The 14785-nt window shown below is 32.6% G+C and overlaps 1 long non-coding RNA gene across 1 annotated transcript in view; it reads right to left on the bottom strand.

The window, feature by feature from the left end:
- Positions 1–13387: 13387 nt before the first annotated feature.
- Positions 13388–14785, bottom strand: part of LOC111386169 — a 4554-nt gene continuing 3156 nt past the window's right edge. Inside the window, exons 4-5 of the long non-coding RNA XR_002701172.1 lie at positions 13844–14274; positions 13388–13723 (exon numbers count right to left, since the gene is read on the bottom strand). This is a non-coding gene — a long non-coding RNA (uncharacterized LOC111386169). The remainder of the gene's footprint in view (positions 13724–13843; positions 14275–14785) is intronic.

Raw genomic sequence — 14785 nt, 5'->3', positions numbered from 1 at the left:
TTACATGAATAAATTACAAACTCTCCATCTTGCCCTCATCATTATCATTAACAAGGTTAGCGAGGGTGTGAAGAAAAAAACTCAGGGAAAAAAAAAAAAAAAAAAAAAAAAAAGATAAAATATGAATTTACATAAATAAATTATAAATTCCACATCTTGCCCTCATCTTCAACAAGGTTTGAGAGGAAGAGGAGAAAAACTCAAAATAAAAAATTTAAGAATCACATAGTCGACTGTTAAGGTCTGATTCGATCGAGATTCAACGTCCTCATAGTCTACCGCCACCATCACAAAACTCGTCTATCATCTTCAACAAAGTTATGATTTTTTTGGATTTAAGCTATTAATTTTTCATTTGGCATGTTTAGGAGTGGGCAATTTTTCCCGAAAACGGATTGAAACCGTTTAGAGTCGACCGATTCGATTCCGAATCTTCTAAAAAAACATTTTGATTTTGAGATAAATTATTAAGAATCAATCGGTTCCGGTATGGTTCTGGATTCTAGTATTGGAACGGACGGTTCTCATAAGATTTTTTATTTTTCCTATTTTTTGGTAAAATATATGACTCAATCTCCAATCACTTTTTTTAAAAATAATCGGGTTCCTTCTCACTCGAGCACTTTCCTTCTTTTTGGTTCTTTCCTTCTCTCTTTTTATAATTCTTTGATTAATTGGTTCTCAAGCCAAATTAGTAAATCTATAACTAAATAAATTTATTTACAATATATAATTTCATTTCTAAGATGCAAAATTTTTATTTTGTTTTCACTCTGATTACATAGTTGTTGATTCGATTGAAACTTTTCATCTCAATTTCTACAAATTATAACCAACAAAACTAGAAGTAGTAATAAATTTTTAAAGAATGTCCAGTTCAATGTAGGATTTTGATTTTGATGGAAGTTTGTTTAATCATTGTAGTACCATGCAGTTTGTATAAGTTGATGATTGCTTAATGATAGTAACTTATATTATTTGGATATTGTTTTTAAATTTGTATACTTAGTTTTCTTTTAATCTTTGAATAGTATATTCGTTTCTTCTATAATTTGTTAAAAGTATCACATTGATAGTATTTTTAATTTTTTTTTATCAGTGATCATTTTATTTTGATGTTTCTAATGTAAAGAACTGGACTGGACCGAATCAGATCCGATTGGTTCAGTTTCATAGCTAACTATGGAACCAATAGTTCCATTTCTAAAATTTTAATCTGTATTCAGTTCGTTTCCCTTTGGAATCGGAACCGAACCGCGCCCAATCCTAGTTATTTTTTATAAAGTTATGCATTAAATTGTTATGTATGATGTTTATTTTTCACTATTTAGGTGGATTATTGCGTTTAAAACAAAATTTTTGCCAAAAAAATACTCAAGCTCGTCGGAAATGGCAATGAGAGAAGAATACTCGGCTTCGCAGTCGAACAGTCGGCCCAAACCGATTTTATTATTTTTTCTGTTTTTTTAATCCTCTTTTCCCCTTGTTTCCCTTTTCTCTTTTGCTCCGGTTTTTTTTTTTCCTTTTTTGTTTTTTTCCTTTTCTTTTTTTTTCTCTTTTTTGATGCCTTTTCTTTTTTTTCCCCTTTTTTTGTTCTTTCCTTTTATTTTGTTCCCTTTTTTTTCCTTTTTTTTTGTTTCCTATTTTTTCTTTTTTGTTTTTTTGCCTCTTATTTTTTTATTCCTTTTTTTTCTTTTTTCTTTTCTTTTTTAGGCCAAAGAGTCGACCCTTTTTCTCCTTTTTTTTTCTTTTTTTTCTTTTCTCTTTCAATTTTAATTAAAAAAATTTATAATAACATTTTTTTTTATTTTTTTCTGCAATTCATTTAGTTTTTTATTAGTATCGGTGTAAAACGAAGTTAGTCTTATGTATAGTAGTTATAATTCGATACACTTAATTTTCTGAGATTATACTTTATTCTATTATTTTTTGTTCATTGTTCTGACACTTGAAATTTGGCAGAATGGAATACCATCTGGATGAGGAGTTGAGATTGATACGGGGGAAAGTTAATTGGAGTAGTAGCTTCGATAATTTCACTAAAGTACTAGAGCTGTTGGATGATCAGCACTCAAATATTGTTCGTAAGTCCTTTTTCTGGCCCTATATCAATTGAGGTAGGTACAATATTCTGGGCAAATCATCAACGCACTACCATGTCGATGGCTCAGGTCAGTCAACGACTGTTCCTTTCATTTCGACCTCAAGGGCAAGGTCACTACGTTCTCCTTATTTGAATTTGCACTGATGACCAGACTAAAGATTATGAATGATGAAGCAGCTCATGACGGTAAGCAGAGAAGCAATAAGTTGCACGATGCATATTTCTGGAGACAGGGAACAATGTTTCTGTTGCAACTAATTGGAGCAATCAAGAAGTGCGATGAGATATTAGGCAAACTGAATATTGGTTTGGTCTATATCCTTGAGAGTGTAGTGTAATATCAGCACAAAAGGACTACGATTGAACTCTTTCATCTGAAGATCGTCGACGATATTGATGCTTTTAACAACTATCCGTGGGAGCGGAGATGTTTTGAGGACACCGTAGACATCTTTAACTAACAGATCACACTCAAAGTCCAAGGGGGTTTGTACGTAAGTACAATATCTACGGATTGCTCCTATTAGTGCAGATAAATGTTTAACATAATCAACATTAAAATATTTTTATATTGAATTTATATATAATAATTGTATACATTGAAAATCTGGGCATATGAGAGAGTTATCGGCTCCTTGACGACCCTTAGATACATCATGGCTAGCATCTAAAGCGAACGGATGTCCTTCTGGAAAACAGTTATTGACTCTCCTCGATAACCCTTATGTGAGTATTATGCATTTATGATTGATATTGTATGTAGTTTAAAATCTCATTACATGATTATTAACTAAATGAAATGTCAATATGTTAGCTTGAGTCATAATGGATTTGACGTTGTCGATGGAGGAAAGTCAAGGTCTTATGCGTGAAACCGACTGCAAGTGCATGTGTTATTAGTCAAATCAACCATGTATGCTATATTACGTGCACATTTCACGGAGAAGCGCAATTCATCCAATAGTTCCACATTCAACTTTCTCGTAATTTTCTGCATCCTTGAAGAATTTGTCCTCTGAAGCCAGGGTTAGCAACTCGTGCAACTCTGTAATTCCACACATCGATTATGAAACTACTGCTGCAACTTGTTAATTACGAATATTCTCGATCATTGTGAGAATTGTTAATTCTCGATCCTTGTTGAACAGTGCATTCGACTTCGCATTGTTTGACGTCATCATGTTATATCGATGTCCTAAAAAATGTGATCGCGCCGAATGTTCGATCCCCATTTTTGCTAGACAATCCCATGCCGGGATTAATTTACTGGCAATTTCGACTATAAACTTATTACACTCTTCAACACTATAAGCTTCGATCGCTGTCCTGAATAATGAAACGATGTCTTTGCCCTGATATATAATCTTCAGATTGCCTTGTATGTGGTGCCTGCATTACCAATTATATACCTCGAGAAAAATTTCAACGATACTATTTATTATAGACGATCCCTTATCAGTTACAAATGCAAGACTCTCGACTTCCCCAATCACTTCCATCAACATTGTAAAGAACCAAAGCATGGACAGATCATTCTTGTTGTTGACTATGCTAAATGCAAGAGGATAAATTTGAATATTAGCGTCTTAACATGTAACAATAATCAATTTGCCTTGGTATCTAGCTTTCAGAGTTGTACTATCGACTAGAATTATGGGTCGCGTCATTCAAGATCAAGATAAGGAGCGATGTCTTGGGAATTGGTATATCATCCTCACGAGTTATCTCCACTGTGTCTAAAAAATCATTGGCATTGTTATCCACTGTAGCCGAATCTTCGTATTCTCCTTTGGCAACATCCTTCATTACTAAAGTCACACAAAAAACAGTCAAAGTCGTATGCATTCTTTGTGGTCCCTAATGATGCCGCACCACTTGCAAATTCATTCTAGATGCATCCATCAATGTTGATCTTATAAGATCCCACTGGTAGAGTGCGCCAAACAAGCATATAGGTAGTGATCGAGAAAGAGTCATAGAAATACCAAAGAGTGGTACAAGTGTTAAGCCCGCTCGGCAGTGCACAGCTTTAAAGTCATCTCATATGAAGAAAAGAGATCATGCGGTATATCCTCCAAATGATTCGTCTGGCCACCATACGGATGGGGCTCCCAAATAAGTAAACGGCTGTTATTGACGAGTAAATCCAGTCAAGAACATAAGTCTCCTTATCTGAATATTTGATGCCCGTCTAAGTAGTATAAGATCGCTCTTATCTCTATTCACCAACTAGCCAAAAAACCTTTCGTAATGCTCTAAATAGTCGAGGACCCTCTTGATAGACAATTTCTGGCCATTGACAAATATGATTGTGTCGTCAACAAAAGAAAAGTGTGACACAAGAGTGCTGCCTCCATGTTGATATCGCATGTTGGGATAGGCCTAAAACCTCTTAGTGTAAAGGCGAGAGATATAGTTTACAGCAATAATGAATAAAGGAGGAGAGATGGGATCACCCTATCTGATACCACGTGAGGGTGAAAAGAAACTATAGGGACGACCATTAGAAGCACTGAGAATTGACACTCTAAAATGCATCGTCTGATCTTGTTAATCCACAACCAATCAAATCCAAACGCCTTCAGTATAGAATAAATGAATCTCCAATCTATGTGGTCGTATACCTTAGCCATGTCAAACTTGAGCATAGCATTCTCCCTTACACTTTATCATCCTATGTGTGGAGGAGCTCTTGAATCAATAACACATTATTCCCTATAAGGCAATGGGGTATAAAACCATTCAGATGGAGAGGTTCAATATATGGTAGCAGCGAACTCAATCTGGTGTTCAACAGCTTAGTGATCAACTTGTGGAACACCATACAAAGGTTGATAGGTCTGGAATCTATTCATCGACAAGCACTCTCTCTCTTCGAGAGCAAAATAATGGAGGTAGCGATGAAAAATGAGGCAGATGGCCACCCTCAAAAAAATCAATTAACCACGCTCAGAAATTAAAGAAATTGAGAACCCAAGCTTGAAAACCTCCTCATTCTTCTTCTTTTCCCTCTTTCTTTTATTTTTTTTTCTTTCTTCCATTTTCTTTTCCTTCTTTTCTTTCGTTGTTCTATTTTATGGTTCTCGATCTCTATATTTTCCCTCGTATGTAAAATGAATCCATTTTCTTTTATTTTAATAGATAAATGTCATGTAGTTGCAAGTCAAGTTCTTAATCTTTCATATTTTCAAAAATAGAAACTAATTTCATATATTCCTTTATTATATCATTTTTAACCCTCAAATACTTGTGATTACAATTTAAGTTTTAGGAAAATCGTTTCTTCAACTTAAGTCCTTATTTAGCTTTGACATTGACAAGTTGAATTATTTGACTTTGACCATAAATGAGTGGGATCTAACATTCTTACCCCCTTCAAAGAATTTAATCCTTGAAATTCAATCAACTGGGATTCAAACAAAAGATGCAGAGCCTACCCACTAATGCCTCTTCTCTTTAATAAATTATCTAACGAATTTTAACTTGAAATAAAGCTCATTCTTTCCTATCATGCATCTTCTTTGACTTTTTCTACATCAAATCTCTACAATTATACTAGATAAGTATGTTGTAACCTCCATAATTAAACAATTGGACTCATGTTTAAGTAATATCCTAATGATCAAATATTCATACATTCTCAATCTTTCATCGTTCCAAACTTTAGTAAAATTCTCCTATTTCTCGATTCAAAATTCAAGATACTACTTTTTATGTTCTCCAAAACTTCATCTTACGTTATGATTTAAACTATTCTGTAATCAAATCCCTTTTCCATTTTACTATAACAATGGTTATACATATTAAGACTCAGTAACTTCCTTTTGTAACTTTCATCCCAATAAACAAGCCCTTGAAATATGCAAGTATCATGTATAACCTCAAAAGAGTTATTTGTATCTAGTTCTTATATGCCAACTTCGTGTTCATCTCTTTTGAATAAAAATATACCATGAACTTCTGTAATTGTAAGTATTTAGGTTTCTCACTTTGTGATAACCTCACTATTACTTAATGTCAACCCCAATATAGCCATCTTTGTATCCTTTTTTTTTCATCCCTCTTCAACAATCTACAACCTAACTCATAATTTATCATTCTACTTCAGAATTCCTCCTAAACCCCAACATAAATCATTATCATATATCGAACTCATCATCTTTGACATAAAAGCAAACATTTTCTTAGAATTTAATTAGTTCGAGCTCCTGGTAACAAAACTGTTTGCATTTCTAAACCTACACAAATTCTGGTACTCTCTCTTCTACCAGTCAAACAATGAGACTTTTTTAAAGAGATCTTCCATGAAGAGACAATAATAACAATTAATTCATGAATATTCTGTACTCTTATTCCATAAATAGGCCATTGACCTACCACCAATGTATAAATTTTCTTGCATATCACATAGAGACCTTTCATTAAGTTAATGTAACTTAAAGATATTATTCCATAATGAGCAAAATTTAATTTTGTGACCGTTTTAGAATTTAGATTAGTCCAACGTACCATCCACTACAACAAAAACAATATTTTGCAACATTCAAAAAACATCGCTAAAGACCTTTTGCAATGCTCGGCCGCATGTTGTGAATTTGGATGTTGCCATAAAGTAAAAGGATACGGCAACATTTTTTAAACGTTGCAAAAAATTGTTTCGCAATATATTTTGAACATTGTAAAAAATCATTTTTGCAACGTTTTTGAAAATTGCAAAAAAGATCACGCTAGATGTACCTAATTTTTCTTATCTAATACTTTACATGCACTCACAATAAGAGTGTGGGGACCACATGTTGCGATTATTTTATTCACGCGGGGTCCACGTACTTGTGAGAGTAGGTAAACCAAATTATGTACACTTAGAATTATCCTTGCAAAAAACCTTTTAGTAACTTTTTTTAACGTTGCAAAAAATCATTTTGCAACTTATTTTGACGGTTGCTAATAATCTTTTAGAAACATTTTTTAACGTTGCCTTTAACCTATTTGCAACGTTTTTTCGATTATTTATGTTATTTTTAAATGATGTCATTACTCTTTTGCAATATTTTTTGAATGTTGTCATTTCTCTAATTAATTAGCAACTTCTTTTTACTTATTTTTAATTAGATCGATTGCTTTTATACAAACCAATATATTTAAAGACTTTTTTGAATTCTTATAGTAAAATATGCAAATTAATCACATGCTTTTATATTAACTAATATATCTTTTCGACGGTGTATGAAATAGAGATTAATCATGTCATGTTTAAAACCAAGCAGAACTCCTTGGAAATATTACATGAACCTTCTAATCATTTCTTAATGACCACCCATCATTTTATCCATAAGAACGTCTAAATCAATCTTCAACTTCGCAAGTTTGATTTAGGATTTACAACATTTTTAAGATTCAAACTAAACCATTGAAGATATAGAAATTTTAAATAAAAAGCTAACATAGTAAGCCTTCACATAATCTACATTAAACTGGAATTGATCTTTCCTGTAATGATTCTAAAAAACTCGACATTAGTATTTACAATGGCTCTTGTAGCAGCATAGTAAGCCTTCCATCCATTGACCAATGTCAAATTATCTTATTCCAAAGTAAAATCCTAGAGAAAGATGAAAAGAAAATAATTACTAATCATTCACCATTTCAACCATAACTTAAATGATAAAACACCATTTAGAAATTTCATCTGCCATATGAACAGTGAACACACCTACATACAATGTATAGAACAATTTGTCTAAAATGTCTTGTCTGAGTAAAACACTGGTGAATCGGGCCTTTACTGTAATGTCCCGAAATTTCATAGAAAAGAATTGAATTTTTTTGCATACTATATTTTAATATTTTGAAAATTTAGGGATTAAAGTATATATAAAGTAAATTTCGATTTTATTTGGCTTAAAATGTAGATAATGACGAAGCGATAATAAGTATATAAATATTGAGCTTGTTGAATATGTTGTAATTAATCATGCATGTTAGGCTCGAGAAAAGTTAATTTGGATTAGCGGAACCCAAATTATCGAGACTTGTTCAATTATTCTATTTGAGAAATCCATTTTTTTCCAATTCTTATCCATATCCCCATTTTACTTCTACACGTTTCCCAACTACACACCCACTTTGTTAGATTAGATCATGGGTGATATATTTATACATGTATATCAAAAGAAGTCATATACATAAGTACATGGTTGTAGAGAGAGAAAAGTGTGGGAACCAGGTAAATTACACACTTCATACTTTATGTAGTGTAAAAAGATTCTTGTTTTGTACCCTAAAAATTTATAGATACTTATACATGTGGTATTGGAATTTAAAAAAGGAGCAAGAAGAATTTGGAACGTGATTTCTCTGGATTTTGTCTTTCAAAAAAATTAAAACGATCTAACAAGGCAGGATATCAAAGTGCAGCGTTTTATGTCTCGTTTAATTTTTTTTTTTTACATGTTGATGAATTTTGTACTTATGAAAGTTAAAGTTATGATATGAAATGATATGATATGCATGATATGGCCATTTTCGGTACAATAATATTATATGACATGAGCTCTTACCAGATTTTAAAAATATGAGATGGTATGATATTTTGGCACGTGTTTAAAATTATTTTTCCGAGATCGTACCATTAATTTTTATATCCTACTAAGTATTTTCAGGTATTCATCCTTTTCCCTACTCTTCACAGGTTAAATCGGGTTGTGTCGGAGCGTGGTGGTTCAATTGAGTGGTTGTGTCGGGCTCGCCACGAGCCGAGCTCGTGTTCGTTTCGGCTCAGCTCGTCCAAAAAATGGGCGAGCTCGGCTCGGCCCATGAGCTCGTGGCTCGTGGGCAGCTCATGGGCCGAGCAGAGCCCGGCTCGCGAGCAGAAGTCGTTTTTCTTTTTTTTTTTTTGTGGAAACAAATAGGTAAATTGGAAAATAAAAAAGTAATTTTAATTTTTAAATCATGAATTATATATTAAAAACTAGGTAAAAAATTTAAATCATTCTCCTTTATCCGAGTTTGAGACCGTCTACTTAAATTTAGAGTAGCGGAATTAAAAATTGTGTTGTTTGTTTGTTTGTTCGTGTACAATTTTTTAAAGAAAATTTAAAACAGTATTAAAAATTATTTTTTCAAGCAATGCTGTGCGTCTCCTTGCATATAATCTTCGAAGTAAATCCCTTTTAAAAATTGAAAGGGTAATCGAATGCCCTTTCAATTGTCAGAAGTCTTCACTTCGAAAATTATATAGAAGCATTTCACTTCAAAAATTATATAATTTTCGAAGTGAAAGACTTCTGACAATTCAGAAGGAATTTATTTCGAAAATTGTATGCAAAGGTACGCACAGCGTTGTTTGAGAAAAGAATTTAAAATGTAGATATATAGTAGTAATAGTACCAAGTATTAACAAAAATTTAACTAAATTGGTGGAAATGATTTTTTTCTTTTTAACTAAAAGAGATAAAAAAAAAATGAAATCTTTATTTTTTTATTTTTCTTTTTAAAATAGGTAAAATATAAACCCTCCTCCTTTATTCGGGTTTGGGATTGACTACTTAAATTTTCAGTAGGCGGAATTAAAAATTGTATACGAACAATTTTTTGTAGCGTGTATAATTTTTTAAAGAAAATTAGAAATAACGATAAGAAAAGAACAAGTTTCATCAATATAATTAAATCAAATATCACTTACTTGACGACATGCAATTTTGACATATTTATCTTATAGTAAAAAATGAGCATCCTGCCAATCCTTAACGAACATTAACGCTTCTAAAATATCTTCTTTCAGTCGGCTCCTGATCTCGCTCAAAACTCTTTTACCTGCACTAAAAGCAGATTCCGAAGCAACAGTACTAACCGGAGGTGTCAGCAGATCTTTTGCAATCGCAGATATAACTGGCCAACGTCGTTCATACTTTCCACAGAATTCAATTACTTCGTCTGAACTTTTTTTAATTGTTTTATCTGTTGACATATTCTAGTTGAAATAATCAATTAATTCAGCAGGTAATGCATTACGGCTTGAGCCCGTAGATGTTTGATGAGAATGAGATACAGATGGTGATGACATGACAGTGGTAGTAGATGAACACATTACAGATGAATTATATCTATACGAATTAATGCCTTGAAATAAATTAAATATTTTAGCATCTTCTTCTTCAATTTCAGCGGGAGGAGTAGGTGGAGATGGTACCCGACTAATATTGGTACCCATTCGGTTCGCATATAATTCATACATTTCACATAATGTTTGCTCTAAATTTCTATATGTGATAGGTGTATCAAATGTTAAGGCGTTTGAAATTTTATCAATTATATATTTAGTTCCCGATAAATTATATCGAGGGTCCATCACGCATGCTAAAGGAAATAACATAGGCAAATCTTCCCAATATTTTCTAAATTTTAATTCCATAACAATTATAATTTCACTAAAATCAGGGTCATTTTTGTATTTATAAAATGTTCTTGCAATTATATAAAGACGTTCAAGCACCATACAGCTGGTGGGATAGTAAACGCCCAGTAAAATTTTAGTGATTTCATAAAAAGATGTCAAAATTTTTTTAATTTTCAAAACTATTTGCCAATCACATTTAGTCAACATACCCTCATCATCACTTCTAACATGTCTATTGTTATAAAAGTCAGTTATTAAATGTTCAAAATCTTCACATGACTTTAATAATAAATAAGTAGAGTTCCACCTATGACCTACGTTGCTAACAAATGTTTTAGCATTTTGCACTCCTATTTCGGCACAATGATCCTCAAATACTTGTTTTCTAGTTGGGGAGATTGTGATATATATTAGTGCATTCCTAATATTTTGAAGTTCATCATTTATATGTTTTAAACCATCTTGGACAATTAAATTCAAAATATGACATACACAACGAATATGAAACAAATACCCATCAAAATCAGGTTGTAGTATCCTATGCAATTTATCGGCAACTATTTTATTAACATTAGTATTATCGAAAGTAAATGAACAAATTTTACCTTCGCAATGATATTCTTTAACAATACTAATAATAGCATTAAATATATTATTAGCGTTGTGAGGAAACTCAATAATTCTAAAAGCAATAATTTTTTTATGCATGCACCAAAGTGGGTCTATATAATGTGTAGTTGTAGCTATATACGCTCTTTTATTAATTCCTTCTCATATATCCGAAGTTAAAGATACGACACCCCCATATTTTTGCAAATCCATAATTGATTATTGTTTTGTTTCAGTAAAATATTGTATTGTATCGAAACGAAAAGTATTTCGACTTACCCCAATGTACCTCGGCTGCAGATATTCTTTCACATACGAGATGTAATGTTGGTTGTCAATTAATGCCAAAGGCAACTCAGCACCAGCAACAAGCTTTACCATTCCGGTTCGAGCTCTCTCCTCCAAATACACCCATGTGGATAGGGGTACAGCAGAACCACCGGCGTCTGAACTGCCAAATTGCAATTATGTTTGACAGCCTGGAATAAGTTCGTGTTTGGCCGCGCATACTTTGTAATGACGGTTGAGATGGATGGTATCAATTCCTCTTTGCCATGCCAATCTTTGTTGGCAGTATTTACATACTGTTTTGGATTCTGGGACTCCATCGACGATTTTTCCCGTTGAAATCAACTTAAAGTTATTCCAACATTTTGCTTATTTTTTCCCCTTTCGCTTTTCCCTCGCATCATGAATGTTTAATTCAGCCTCTTCTTCCTGATCGTATTCCGCTTCGGGAACGTCAACATCATCCAAATTAATTGGATAATTTGGATTGCCGCTTACATGATGATGAAGATCCAAATCTGGAATATCTTCAGGTAGGGGTACGTCATTTAGACCTTCAAATTGATTCCGAAATTGACTTTGCGGTGTCATAGGCATTTGTTCACCCCCACACCGAACAAGTTTTCGACAAATGTGCGTGGATCCATTTGTTTAATTGTAATAAGTAATAACTAGTAAAAGAAAAATAATTGTATAAATGTAGTAAGAAATGAAAATTGGATGAAATTTCAATAAATATGTGAGAACTGAGAAATGAGAATTGGATATTGTATAAATTCTATATAAAAATTGTACAACTATCAGCACAATACAAGAGAGTTGACAGAAAGATAATTGAAAGTTGAGAGTGAATTGTAGAAAATTTTGTGGCTAAATGCCACTATTTATAGAAGAAGAAGAGGGAAGAAAAAAAAATAAAAAATTAACGGACTGAAGCGGTCACAAATTTTTTTTAAAAAAAAAATAAAAAATAAATTTAGGGACTGAAACGGTCACTGAAAAAGTGACCGAAACGGTCATTTTTTTTTAAAAGTTTCGGTCACTTTCCAAACGAGTTGCTCACGGGCTCGTTTATTTTGCGAGTTGAGTGGGCTCGGCTCACCCATCGAACCGGCCCGTTCAGCTCGTGCTTGGGCTCGTGTTTTTTCGAGCCCGAGCCACCCACGAGCTCCGTTTTCACGAGCCAAGAGGGCGAGGCGACGAGCCGCTCTACCCATTTACCACCCCTAGTTGTGCTAGACAAAAATCTAGAATTTTAGCGCGTAATTTTATTTCTTTTAAATTTATTGTAATAGACATTTATTTATTATTAAATTCTCGTGCGTGTTTATTTACATAGGAATATATGCAAATTGTATTTTAAATAAAATTTGAATTAAATATTATTCCTTTTATCGATTTTTCTGTTTAAAAGCAGTAGATTCTGATTTTATTGTCATATTCTTGTCAAAGATTTTTGTACTTTTCTGTGGTATTATTAGCGAGCAGTATATGAAATTTTTTCATAATTTATGACACATGGTCAAAAAAATTGTCACATCACTTTCCATTTGTTTGTCTTGGGTGCCCAACAAGTAAAATTGGAGATTTAAACATTGTTAGTTAACTAGCATTTCCATGGATGTCAAATTAATGAAACCACCATAATAATATTAAATTAGTGAAATTGATGCCTTATTTCTACTCACTGCAAAGGAATAAATAAAATATGCCTTATTATCATTATTTAAAATTGAGTAAAAATATGGTTAGTTAATATTTTATGTATACTATTTCTATTTTATCTATAAAGATTTTCATAAGAGTTAAGTAGTTGATTAATTTAAGATAAAATATTCTAATAGTATGAAATTAACAAATTTAGTTGCCAGAAATCCTACTTTATTTGACTTCTAAGGGTGTGCCAGTTAGAAATTTAGATTTATGAGTCATAAGTGATTTAAAATAACATTGACCATTTTATAAGTAAGTTTTCTGGTAGCGCTTCAAATTCTTAATTTTTGGGTCGTTACATTTACAATCAAAATCAAATCATTATAAAACCCCTAGAGAAAATTCCAAAATGCGAGAACAAGCACTACTTACAAGTTAATAGGATTATCCACAAGAACATGCAAAGTCCTATAATCGTATATTGTATACTTGAGATCATGGTGACTACATATGAAGCAGTACCCAACAAAAATGTTTTGAAAGATATATATGCTCTTTCATCACAATATCAAAGAGATCACCTCTGTTCCTGAATATTGATTTAAAATTTTCTTAGCAACAGCTCTAGCGACAACTCTCCCAATGTCTCTTGTAGCAGATCTACCACTACCCTGAATTAGCAGAGGCAGGATAATTACCCAAAAATAGATTTAAAATAGATTAGTAGATCAACTATTCTTAGAGTTGGTTAATGAAAAATTTCACTAGTGTTCAACTGTAGAAAACCCTACCTGCACTGATTTCACGCCATACTTGAAATCATAAGTTGCATCAGCATGAGATGGCCTATAAGCTAATGACATTTCACTGTAGTCGTGAAAGTCCAGTCACATCAGTTAAACTTTACAAGCACCATGATAAGATGCGTGCTCTTCATATATAATAAGATAAAGATGAAACAATGACAATGCACTGCATATGCGATGTAGAATTATCTAAGCGTAGTTATTGAATCAAAGCTGCAAAGAAACTACCGGGATCAATCTCAAAGATCCACACAATAAAGTTCTAAACTAGTCGACTTATGAACCACTTTACTAGTGAAGTTTCTATTTTTTCCCCCTAAAAACTTCAAATGAAAAAGGAGTAAAGCTTATGTACTTACATTTACTCTCTGATATGTGTTGGGAACTTCTACCTTGATTGGATCTAGTGGTAAGCCCTATAGTCAATAAATTATGCATCAGTCCACTTCAAGAAGACGAGCACATTTAGTTTCAATAAATGGTAGTGCGATGAACAAAATAAAGAGTTTGTGGGGGATAGAATCAAGGACTAACCATCAGCAACTCCCAATAACATATTGTTCTATACACCAATATTTTTTTCTTATTCCACAAATTTGATGACAAAATTTTCTTCATAGCTTCTTATCAACTTCAATTTTTCTCCACTACGAAAATAACCAAAATTTGGAGAGTTTGCGCAGGGTGAAGCACTTAACTGTATCTTTTTTGATCACCATGTCAGATCTTTTTTTTTTTTTTTCCTCCAGATTTATATATACATTTTACACCTAGCTCAATATCTGGGCATCAATCAGAGAGGCACATTTGGACAAGTCTATATCCAATCAACTTCAAAGACATGATTGCTAAAACCATAATTTGATATTCATTAGGTCGAATAAATATTTAATCCAAACCATTAGTTATTTTGGGGGGGGGGGGGGG

Source organism: Olea europaea, chromosome 3 (assembly GCF_002742605.1).
Source record: "Olea europaea var. sylvestris chromosome 3, O_europaea_v1, whole genome shotgun sequence".
NCBI classification, from domain to species: Eukaryota; Viridiplantae; Streptophyta; class Magnoliopsida; order Lamiales; family Oleaceae; genus Olea; species Olea europaea.
The sequence above is the reverse complement of the archived record's forward strand: the minus strand, read 5'-3'. Positions and strand labels throughout refer to the sequence as shown.